The sequence below is a fragment of the Triticum dicoccoides genome, chromosome 3A, assembly GCF_002162155.2.
Source record: "Triticum dicoccoides isolate Atlit2015 ecotype Zavitan chromosome 3A, WEW_v2.0, whole genome shotgun sequence".
Classification (NCBI taxonomy): domain Eukaryota; kingdom Viridiplantae; phylum Streptophyta; class Magnoliopsida; order Poales; family Poaceae; genus Triticum; species Triticum dicoccoides.
The window spans coordinates 705108010-705120142 of record NC_041384.1 but is presented as its reverse complement, the minus strand read 5'-3'; positions in this window follow the sequence as shown (position 1 = coordinate 705120142).

Genomic DNA, 12133 nt, shown 5'->3' with positions numbered 1-12133 from the left:
TGCTGTTTTTAGCAGTCGGCCGGGGGACTTCAGCAGGCGGCTCGGGGACTGCAGCAGTCGCACCCGGCCCGGGGACTTTAGCAGTCGGCCCGGGGACTTCAGCAGTCGGCCCGGGGGTTTCAACAACACAGCAAGCGGCGGCCGACTCCAGCCCGCCACTGATACGTCTCCGTCGTATCTACTTTTCCAAACACTTTTGCCCTTGTTTTGGACTCTGACTTGTATGATTTGAATGGAACTAACCCGGACTGACGCTGTTTTTAGCAGAATTACCATGGTGTTGTTTTATGTGCAGAAAACAAATATTCTCGGAATGACCTGAAACTCCACGGAACATCTTAGACAAAACAATAAAAAATCCTCGCCAAAGATGAAGACCAGGGGGCCCACACCCTTCTCACGAGGATGGGGGGCGCCCCCCCAGGGCGTGCCCCCTACCTCGTGGGCCCCCTGTTGCATCTCCGACTCCAACTCCACCTCCATATATTGAGTTTCGATGAGAAAAAAAATCAAGGAGAAGAAATCATCGCGTTTTACGATACGGAGCCGCCGCCAAGCCCTAAAACATCTCGGGAGGGCTGATATGAAGTCCGTTCGGGGCTCCGGAGAGGGGGATTTGTCACCGTCATCATCATCAACCATCCTCCATCACCAATTTCATGATGCTCACCACTGCGCGTGAGTAATTCCATCGTAGGCTTGCTGGACGGTGATGGGTTGGATGAGATTTATCATGTAATCGAGTTAGTTTTGTTAGAGTTTGATCCCTAGTATCCATTATGTTCTGAGATTGATGTTGCTATGACTTTGCTATGCTTAATGCTTGTCACTAGGGCCCGAGTGCCATGATTTCAGATCTGAACCTATTATGTTTTCATGAATATATGTGAGTTCTGGATCCTATCTTGCAAGTCTATAGTCACGTACTATGTGTTATGATCCGGCAACCCCGAAGTGACAATAATCGGGACCACTCCCGGTGATGACCATAGTTTGAGGAGTTCATGTATTCACTATGTGCTTATGCTTTGTTCCAGTTCTCTATTAAAAGGAGGCCTTAATGTCCCTTAGTTTCCAATAGGACGCCGCTGCCACGGGAGGGTAGGATAAAAGATGTCATGGATGTTCTTGTCCATAAGCACGTATGACTTTTACGGAATACATGCCTACATTACATTGATGAATTGGAGCTAGTTCTATGTCACCCTATGTTATGACTGTTACATGATCAACCGCATTCGGCATAAATATCCATCACTGATCCGGTGCCTACGAATTTTCCATATCCTAGTTTACGCTTATTTACTTTCCCGCTGCTACTATTACAATCACCACAAAATACCAAAAACATTACTTTTGTTGTCTTTACTTTTGTTGTTGCTACCACCACTATCATATTACTTTGCTACTAAACACTTTGCTGCAGATACTAAGTTTCCAGGTGTGGTTGAATTGACAACTCAGCTGCTAATACTTGAGAATATTCTTTGGCTCCCCTTGTGTCGAATCAATAAATTTGGGTTGAATACTCTACCCTCGAAAGCTGTTGCGATCCCCTATACTTGTGGGTTATCAAGACTAATTTCTGGCGCCGTTGCCGGGGAGCATAGCTCTATTCTTTGAGTCACTTGGGATTTATATCTACTGGACACTATGAAGAACTTGAGAGATCCAAAAACCAAGATCTATCCCTCAACTACGAGGGGAGGTAAGGAACGGTCATCTAGCTCTGCACTTGATTCACTTTCTATTATGAGTAAGTTTGCGGCACCTACATTTGCTTCTGCTATTCGTTCTGATATGTCGCATGTTATTGATGATGCCACTCCTGCTATGCATGATACTTATGATGAAACTGCTTCTATGCATGATACTACTATGCCCCTTAGTGAATTTCTTGATGAAAAAATTGCTAGGGCTAGAGAAAAAGAAATTATTGAATCTGAATACGATGATGATAGTGATGATGAAAATATGCCTGTTATTCCTGAGGGCTATCTTTTTGATATGGAATCTTCTGCCGCTATTTTTGCATGCAAAGATAGATATGAGCTTAAGAGGTTATTAATTAAATGGAACAAAGAATGACTTAGAGATAAAATGATACCTGACCCTGCTTTTGCTACTTCACCTATTTGTGTTCCTGATAAGGATTATGAATTCTCTGTTGATCCTGATATAATTACTTTGGTGGAATCTGATCCGTTTTATGGCTATGAATCTGAAACTATTGTGGCACATCTTACTAAGTTAAATGATATAGCTGCCCTGTTTACTAATGATGAGAGATCGCGTTACTTCTATATACTCAAAATATTTCCGTTCTCATTATAGGGTGATGCTAAGATATGGTTTAATTCTCTTGATCCTGGTTGTGTGCGTAGTCCCCAGGATATGATTTATTACTTCTTTGCTAAATATTTCCCTGTTCACAAGAAACAAGCTGCTTTGAGGGAAATATACAACTTCGTGCAAATTAAGGAAGAGAGTTTCCCACAATCTTGGGGGAGGCCTCTTAAGTTACTTAATGCTTTACCTGATCATCCTCTTAAGAAACCAGAAATACTTGATATCTTTTATAATGGACTAACCGATGCTTTCAGAGATTACCTTTATAGTTGTGCTGGTTCTCTTTTCAGGGAAAGAACATCGGATGAAGCTGAAATTCTATTGAATAATATGTTGACAAATGAAAATAATTGGGCAACTCCTGAGCCAGCTCCTGAGCCAACTCCTGCTCCAATTACTGAGCCTATTCCTAAACCAACTCCGAAGAAGAGAGGTGTTTTATTTCTCAGTCCCGAAGATATGCAAGAGGCAAAGAAATCTATGAAACAAAAAGGTATCAAACCTGAAGACATTAAGAATTACCTCCTATTGAAGAAATACATGGTCTTAATATACCGCCTGTTGAAGAAACATATGATCTTAATTCTTTATTTACTGAAGAACCTCCTGATCGTGATATCCCGACACGGGCAGTAAAGGTAAATTCTCTCTATATATATGATAAAGCTAAAGTCCCTCCTACTAAAATTGCTAGTCAGTGCTTGGATGAGTTTGATCACTTTATGTTTAAGCAAGACGACTTCAATGCTTATTTTGGTACACAATTAAAAGAAAATGATTATATGATTAGACGTTTGGGTGATTATATGGCTAATATTAAAGGTGAACTTAAACTTGTTAGCAAACATGCTTCTATGGTTACCACTCAAGTAGAACAAGTACTTAAGGCTCAAAAAGAAGTGCTTAATGAAATGAATAATAAGAAAAATGATTATGCCGTTAGAGTGGCTACTAGAATTGGTAGAATGACTCAGGAACCTTTGTATCCTGAAGGCCACCCTAAGAGAATTGTGGAAACTTCTAGTGAACCTATTGCTGAACCACCTGATAATCCAAATGATATTTCTATGTCTGATGCTGAAACACAATCTGGTAATGAACATGAACCTAGTAAAAATAGTAATGATGATGTTCATGATGATGCTCAACCTAGTAATGATAATGATGTAGAAATTGAACCTGCTGTTGATCTTGATAACCCACAATCAAAGAATCAACGTTATGATAAAAGAGACTTTGTTGCTAGGAAACATGGTAAAGAAAGGGAACCTTGGGTTCAGAAACCCATGCCTTTTCCTCCGAAACCATCCAAGAAAAAGGATGATGAGGATTTTGAGCGTTTTGCTGAAATGATCAAGCCTATATTTTTGCGTATGCGATTAACGGATGTGCTCAAAACAAATCCCTATGCTAAATATATGAAGGATATCATTACTAATAAAAGAAAGATACCGGAAGCTGAGATTTCCACCATGCTTGCTAATTATACTTTTAAGGGTGGAATACCAAAGAAACTTGGAGACCCCGGAGTACCTACTTTACCTTGCTCCATTAAAACAAATTATATTAAAACTGCTTTATGTGATCTTGGAGCTGGTGTTAGTGTTATGCCTCTCTCTTTATATCGTAGACTTGACTTGAATAACTTGACACCTACTGAAATATCTTTGCAAATGGCTGATAAATCAACTGCTATACCTGTCGGTATTTGTGAGGATGTGCGTGTTGTGGTTGCAAACATTACTATTTTAACGGACTTTGTTATTCTTGATATTCCTGAGGATGATAGTATGTCTATTATTCTTGGAAGACCTTTTCTTAATAGTGCAGGGGCTGTTATTGATTGCAACAAAGGCAATGTCACTTTTCATGTTAATGGTAATGAGCATATGGTACACTTTCTGAGGAAACAACCTCAAGTTCATAGTATCAACTCTATTGGAAAAATTCCATCGATTATATTTGGAGGTTTTGAATTCCCTCTTCCTACTGTCAAGAAGAAATATGATATTCTTGTTATTGGGGATGTGCATATCCCCATTGAGGTAACTTAGTGTTATTCGAAATTTCTCCGGTTTCATGATTATCGGAATGAGTTTGTTAACAAGACTTGATCAACCTTGGTAGTGGATTCTTTTTGATGAGCATGAGATGGATGAAACTAGAAGCACAACCTTCTGTACCCCACTTTTACTTTCTGTTATTTATATTAAATAAAGTAAAAATAGTATTTTTCTATCTGTTTCCTGACTTATCTATGCAATATAAAAATATCCGAAAATAAAAGTCCTCAGAATGACATGCCAATTTAATATGATTTTTTTGGGAATATTTGAGGATTTACTGTGCAAAAATTACTGCGGGAGGAGCTGCCACCTGGCCACGAGGGTGGTGGGCACCCCCCTATAGGCCGCGCCCCCTACCTCGTGAGCCCACGGTGGCCCTCCTCCACTTATCCCAGCACCCATCTTCTTCCTCTATCTCACACAAACCCGAAAAACCAACTCAAGCACGAGTTCCAGCCACTTTTGCTGCGATTTTCGATCTCCTTGCTCAAAGCACCTCTCGCAAAACTGCTTGGGGAGATTGTTCCTTGGAATGTGACTCCTCCATTGGTCCAATTAGTTTTTGTTCTAGTGCTTTATTCTTTGCAAATTTGTGCTGCATAGGTGACCATGTTCTTGAGCTTGCATGTCAAATTTATATGGTTCCAAGTAGTTCTAATGCTTGATATAGGATCTAGGCACTTGTAGGAGTAGTTAATATCAATATTATTGAAGTTGGTTCATTTTTGTTTGAAGTTACTAAAATTTCAGATTGTTTCAGAAAAATAATGAGGAGATTTTTTAGGGGCTCATCGAGCCAAATTTTGAAGGAAAAGGCACCGAAGCCTAAGTATAATTTGCCACGCACCGCGGAGATTCGGGCGTGTGAATGTGTAATGCCCTTGATGCGGCTATATCTCCCACGTGTCGAAGCACGACTTAGAGGCATAACCGCATTGAAAGCAATGTCGCGAGTGAGGTAATCTTCACACAACCCATGTAATACATAAGGGAAAGAGATACATAGTTGGCTTACAATAGCCACTTCACACAATTACATGAATAAAGCATTACAACATCCAATACAAACAAGGTCCGACTATGAAACCAAAATAAAAGAAGAACCCCAAATGCGACAAGGTCCCTGATCGACCCCAACTGGGCTCCACTACTGATCAACTAGAACGAAACACACAAAGGACAAGATCTTCAACGAGCTCCTCCTGACCTTGGTTGCGTCATCTGCACGGACTCATCGGCACCTGCAAGCTGGTTTTGGAAGTATCTGTGAGTCACGGGGACTCAGCAATCTCGCACCCTCGTGATCAAGACTATTTAAGCTTATAGGTAAGTTAAAGGTATGAGGTGGAGCTGCAGCAAGCGACTAGCATATATGGTGGCTAAACATACGCAAATGAGAGCGAGAAGAGAAGGCAAAGCACAGTCGATAAAAGTATGATCAAGAAGTGATCCTATAGCAACCTACGTCAAGCATAACTCCAACACCGTGTTCACTTCCCGGACTCTGCCGGAAAGAGACCATCACGGTAACACACGCTGTTGATTCATTTTAATTAAGGTCAACTTCAGGTTTTCTACAACCGGACGTTAACAAATTCCCATCTGCCCATAACCGCGGGCACGGCTTTCGAAAGTTCAAATCCCTGTAGGGGTGTCCCAACTTAGCCCATCACAAGCTCTCACGGTCAACGAAGGAATAGACCTCCTCCTGAGACATTCCGATCAGACTCAATATCACGTTCTACAAGACATTTCGACAGGGTAAAACTAAACCAGCAACACCGCCCGAATGTGCTGACAAATCCCGATAGGAGCTGCACATATCTCTTTCTTAGGGCACACCGGATTGTCCAAACTTCCGGTAGGCCAGCCCAGAGTTGCCCCTGGTGGCAAACGGCGGCTGACAAGTTGGACCAACACTCAGAGGAGCACTGGCCCGGGGGGGGGGGGTAAATAATGATGACCCTCAGGAGCGCGACTCCCAAGGGAAAAGAAAAGGCTAGGTGGCAAATGGTAAAACCAATGTTGGGCATTGCTGGAGAAGTTTTACTCAAGGAGAACTGTCAAGGGGTTCCCATAATAGCCCAACCGCATAAGGAACGCAAAATCCGGGAACATAACACCGGTATTGACGGAAACTAGGGCGGCAAGAGTGGAACAAAACACCAGGCATAAGGCCGAGTCTTCCACCCTTTACCAGTATATAGATGCATTAATTAAATAAGAGATATTGTGATATCCCAAGAAGTAAACATGTTCCAACAAGGAACAACATCTCCATGTTCCAACAAGGAACAAACTTCAATCTTCACCTGCAACTAACAACGCTATAAGAGGGGCTGAGCAAAGCGGTAACATAGCCAAACAAAGGTTTGCTAGGACAAGGTGGGTTAGAGGCTCGGTTCAACAATATGGGAGGCATGACAAGCAAGTGGTAGGTATCGCAGCTGAGGCATAGCAAAAGAGCGAGCAACTAAGCAAGCAAAGATAGAAGTGATTTCGAGGGTATGGTCATCTTGCCTGAAATCCCACAAGGAAGAAGAACGAGTCCATGAAGAAGACAAATGGACGTAGACGAATGGGTCCTCACAAACGCGACGTTATCGGAACCAACCCGAAGAAGCAAACACCAGAAAAGAAGCACACAACATAGTAAACAACCAACACATGAACATGGTATGATATGCGGGATGCGGTATGCGATGCATATGCATGATTTGACAAGGAATGATAGGATCTGGCCTCAACTTGGAAATCCAAGTGTTCCACTGGAAAGATGAGATGAAATCGCTTGAAAACGATATAAAGAACACCGGAATCGGAGTTACGGTTTGGAAATGGCAAGCAATTCAAATATGGCACCGGTGTGCGATATACAACAAGTAGCCATCTAAATGCAACAAGATGAACATGCTACAACACTCAAACATGGCAAAAAAATACATGGCAGGGATCCACTCAAGAAGCTTAACAAAATATGAACACTGAGCTATGGCTAATTCATCCATTAACAGATTCAAACAAGCATGGCAAAAAGGCATTTGGTAAACAGATCTCAGACTTAGTGAAATTAACACTTGTCTGGAATTTCAGATTAGATAGCACTCTTCGGAGCATGAAAACTATAAGCTACAGGACCTGAACATGGCAAAGTAAAACATGGCCTGGAGCTACTCAAAGAGCTTAACAAAAGTCCCTTAGTGACCTTGAGCCAAAAGGGAACAGAAAATACATTTGCAAGCATGTGAACATGGCAAAAACATAATCAGTTCTCAGACTTAGTGAAAACTGGAGCATGCTGAAAACAGATATCAAGTAGGCATGTGTACGAGCTCGATGCACTCACTACAGAGCAAGTCATGGAAAACTAAGCATACACCCATCAATAATACACAAAATACAAGCTAGACATGGCAAAAACAATACCATGGCATGCACGGATCAACTACAACATCATCGGCAAAACTGCTAACAAGTAGACAATCTGCCCAGATTCACGAAATAGCAAAAGTAGAGCTCAATTGACTCAAGCTAGGGTGCTCCATAATTGCAAACAAAGACATGGATGGATAGAACACTACAAGATTAACAAAACATCCTTACCGATCATCCTCAAAAGAGGCACTGATCACTAGGAAACAACATGAACATATGGCCATATGAGATAAACAGATCAAGGACTTGGTGGAAATGTTAAGTCCCTGAAATCAGCATTACCAAGTGCCTCATTTGGCAAGCTTGTGCTAGACACCACACACATCACAAAAATACATGGGTTGCACCTCTGGAAAGATGGGAAAACCCTTAACAAAACATAAGTAGACCTCATGGGCATATCATGCACACAATAATCATGGCAAAAATGACAAATATCTAAATGGAGCAGCAGATCTGACAAATAACTCAAGTAGCACTCTTCTAAAAGCATTTCGGGCATCAAGATGAGCTCCAATGAAAATGATGCAATGGAATGAAATGATGTACTCTCTGAGGCGAACATTTTGATATGCTATATGCCCAAAATGGATCTACGGATGCAAAGTTACGACATGATGAACATTGCCAACAAGTTAGGGATTCAGGAGGGAAAAGTCAACCGACTTTGAACTGGATCTCGATCTGGCCGGGCACGCGTTTCGAGGATGGCCGGATTCTCTCGCCAGAGTTTGGGGAGGAGCTGCGGCCGGGAAGAGGTGGTCCGGCGGAGTGGAAGACGCGGGACGGGGCGGAGGAGGTCGCCACACGAGCGGAGCGCGCCGGCGCCGGGCGCGGCTTGCGGCGGTTGGCAGCCGTGGCGGAGAGGCAGCGGCGGTGGCTCGTCGGTGCGGTGGCGGGCGGCGCCGGCATCGTGGAAGGCGGCGCGGTGCGCGGGCCGGAGAAGCTCGGGCGAAGGCGGCAGCGTCTCCCGGGCGGCGGAGCGAGATGGGCCCGCGCGGGCCGGCCTCAGGCCCCGTGGGCTGCGGCGGAGAGGGAGGGCTGGCCGGGTGAGGTGGCGCTTGGCGATTGGGCGCGAGAGGCTGCAGTGATGACGTGTCGACCTCTTATTGGCCGGAACGCGTGGCGGTTGGCGGCGGACATGTCCGGCCAGTGGTGGGGAGTTTTGTCCGGCGGCGCGAGGAGCGGGGCTAGGGTTTGATCTACGCGAGAATTTCGGAGGGAGACACATATTTATAGGTAGAGGGAGCTAGGAGAGTCCAAATGAGGTGCGGTTTTCGGCCACGCGATCGTGATCGAACGACCGAGATGATGGAACAGGTTTATGTGGGTTTTGGGCCACTTTGGAAGGGTGTTGGGCTGCAACACACACGAGGCCTTCTCGGTCCCTCGGTTAACCGTTGGAGCATCAAACGAAGTCCAAATGGTATGAAACTTGACAGGCGGTCTACTCGTAGTAAACCAAGGCCGCTTGGCAAGTCTCGGTCTAATCCGGAAATGTTTAATCCCCACAAACGAGAAGAAAGTAGAAATGACCACTGGAGGAGAATGGAGCGCCGAAATGCAAAACGGAGAACGGGGAAAATGCTCGGATGCATGAGACGAACATGTATGCAAATGAAATGTACATGATGACATGATATGCAATGCAAGGCACGCAAGCAAAGACAAGGCAACAACAGAGAATAACTGGACGACACCTGGCACATCGGTCTCGGGGTGTTACAACACTCCACCACTACGAGAGGATCTCATCCCGAGATCTAGAATGGCACCGGAGGGAAAACGGAAGAGAAAGAGAAGAGGTAAAACTAAGTTGCTTCTTTGACAATCGAGTGAAACCACGAAACTTGAAGAGGTTAAGAAAATACGAGAAAAGAATACAATGGGGATGAACAAAAGTGAAAACACACCTATAGAAAGGAGGAACAAAGAAGAACAAAATCGTATAGCGCTCCGGTTGGAAAGGATGCAAGACTTGATAAGATGAAAAGAACTTGATCTTGACAAGAACAAAAAGAAAAAAAATAGAAGAGAGCCACATCAAAATGCCTCCGGAAGAAAAGAGAGAATGGAAAGGAGTGAACGAAGTAGAAAACAATATCTTGGCAGAGCACGCTTACAACAAAGGCTAGAACGGAGTTGTTGGAAAACCAACAACGAAAAGAATAATCTTGATATGGTCTTATGAAATACATCTCAAAATTATGAGGTGACAATCTGCCACTCACGGGAAAGAATTGTATTTATTTGAACAAGGAGACGAGAAAGTATTTCACCGAGAGGATAAAGAAGAGCTTGGATCATTTATGAGCACCATAGATAGCAACAGTCCTTAGGGATGGCTTTAGGTGAAAGATAACCCAATACAATTCCAACGAATAGGTTGATGGATTTAAAATATCCCAATCTTGATAGCATGTGAATCATGAAAGCGTGAACTCAAATTATCAAGAATGACATAATACCACCTCCAATGATACGATAGATAGAAATGCACTCCGGATTACAATATGAAGAAAGCTTGAGTTTCTTAGAAAAGAATCTCGACGAATACTTCGAGAAGGCATATAAATCCTTGATGAACCATCATGTAGAACTTTCATGAGAACTCCAGAAATAAAATAAATGATCAATCGAAATGGAGGATGAAAAGAATAAGGTTGAAGCCTTGCAATGATTTAAATGGATCTCGCGATGAAATAATTGAGAGAACTTGGAACTCCGGGAAAGAAAGAAGAGCACTTGAAACCCAGAATAAGTATGATGAACCACTCCGGAAAAAAAATAGGAATTGAACAAACTCGATGAAACAAGAATAAGAATTATATTATGCTCATCCTTCACTAATTAAATTGATGACAAATAATGGATTTGGCATACTACTCATTCTCGTATCAAGGATTAAGAGAGATATAACATAAACTTAACGGACCACCGGTAGGATTGAAACAACGAATGAATTGATATGATGAAGAAGGAAGAGAACACTTGAGCGAACCACCGTAAGAATTGAAAATGATCGAAGTAGGGGTGCATCACCGGTAAGAATTAGCAAATGAACGAAGGTGCTTGAGACAAACTAGATACATGAGAACGAAGAGATTAAGAACTGATTAGAGGATATTTGATTGATGCACCGGCAAGATAGGAGAATGATAATTGACAGCTGAGAATGAATAAACCTGAATTTGATGGGCTCCAGATAATCAAACTGAGAAGACTCTTGAATTGCTCCGGATAGTGAAAAGAATTCTCACGATCAAAACAATTACGAGAGGATGGCAACAAGCTAGAATCACAAATCTTGAAGAGAATGGAGCAAGATTGAGAGAAAAAATCTTCTTCGGTCTTAAGAATCTGAGAATTACGACGAGAAACACCACCATAAATTGTTGATATACTCCGAAATGATAAATATAAAGGTCGAACCAACGATGAAAAGAATTTGACAGATATTGGAGAAAGACATGTGACTTATGATAATCCATTCTTACGTCAAACTTTAGAAAATTAGAGAAAATCTCTGATTAAATTAGAAGAGTCAAGTAAGATCCTGGGAAAAGACCTGCGGGTTAGGGCCCACTCAAAATAAACACCGTTGAAATGATTTAAAAGAGAGGTTGCACCGGTTGAATTAAATGACCTGAATGAGGTGACATCCTCGAAAGATCTTGAACGAAAGTAGAGTGTAAACAGGAATCTTCTGAGATATCTTCGGTACTCCGAAACAATAGAATAGCGAGAGGTGAATGATAAGGAGGTGTACCGGTAAGAAAAGGTATTGAAACGAGGAAAAAGGATATGATCCACAAAGCTTGACTTGGTTCCACCGAAGAAGAAAAAGAATGAATAATGGTGAACTAGAAACTTCGTTAAAATCTTTATGAGCATCACCGGGTAAGAACATTGAAAGGAAAGAAAGAAGAGGCTTCACATCCATAAGATGGATACTTGATAAAGAAATCCGAGTCCTTGAAGAAAAAAGGGTGGGTGGGCGGGAAAAACAAAGGTAACTTGGGACGAATGAAATGAACACCGTTGAGTGGACTTGAGTTGATCTTGCGAATGTTGACAACGATTGGATCCACTTGAAGAGAAACACACCGGTTAAAAAGGATTGACAAAACAATCTCGATGATCAAGAGGGATTAGTATTCACATCGGAGTATGAGAACACCATTTAGGAAAGGTATGGAATCAACACTTGACATTGAAGCAACTCGAATACCACAACCCAAAACAAAAATAAAAGGTTGGCTTGCAGAATAAGCCGGAACAAA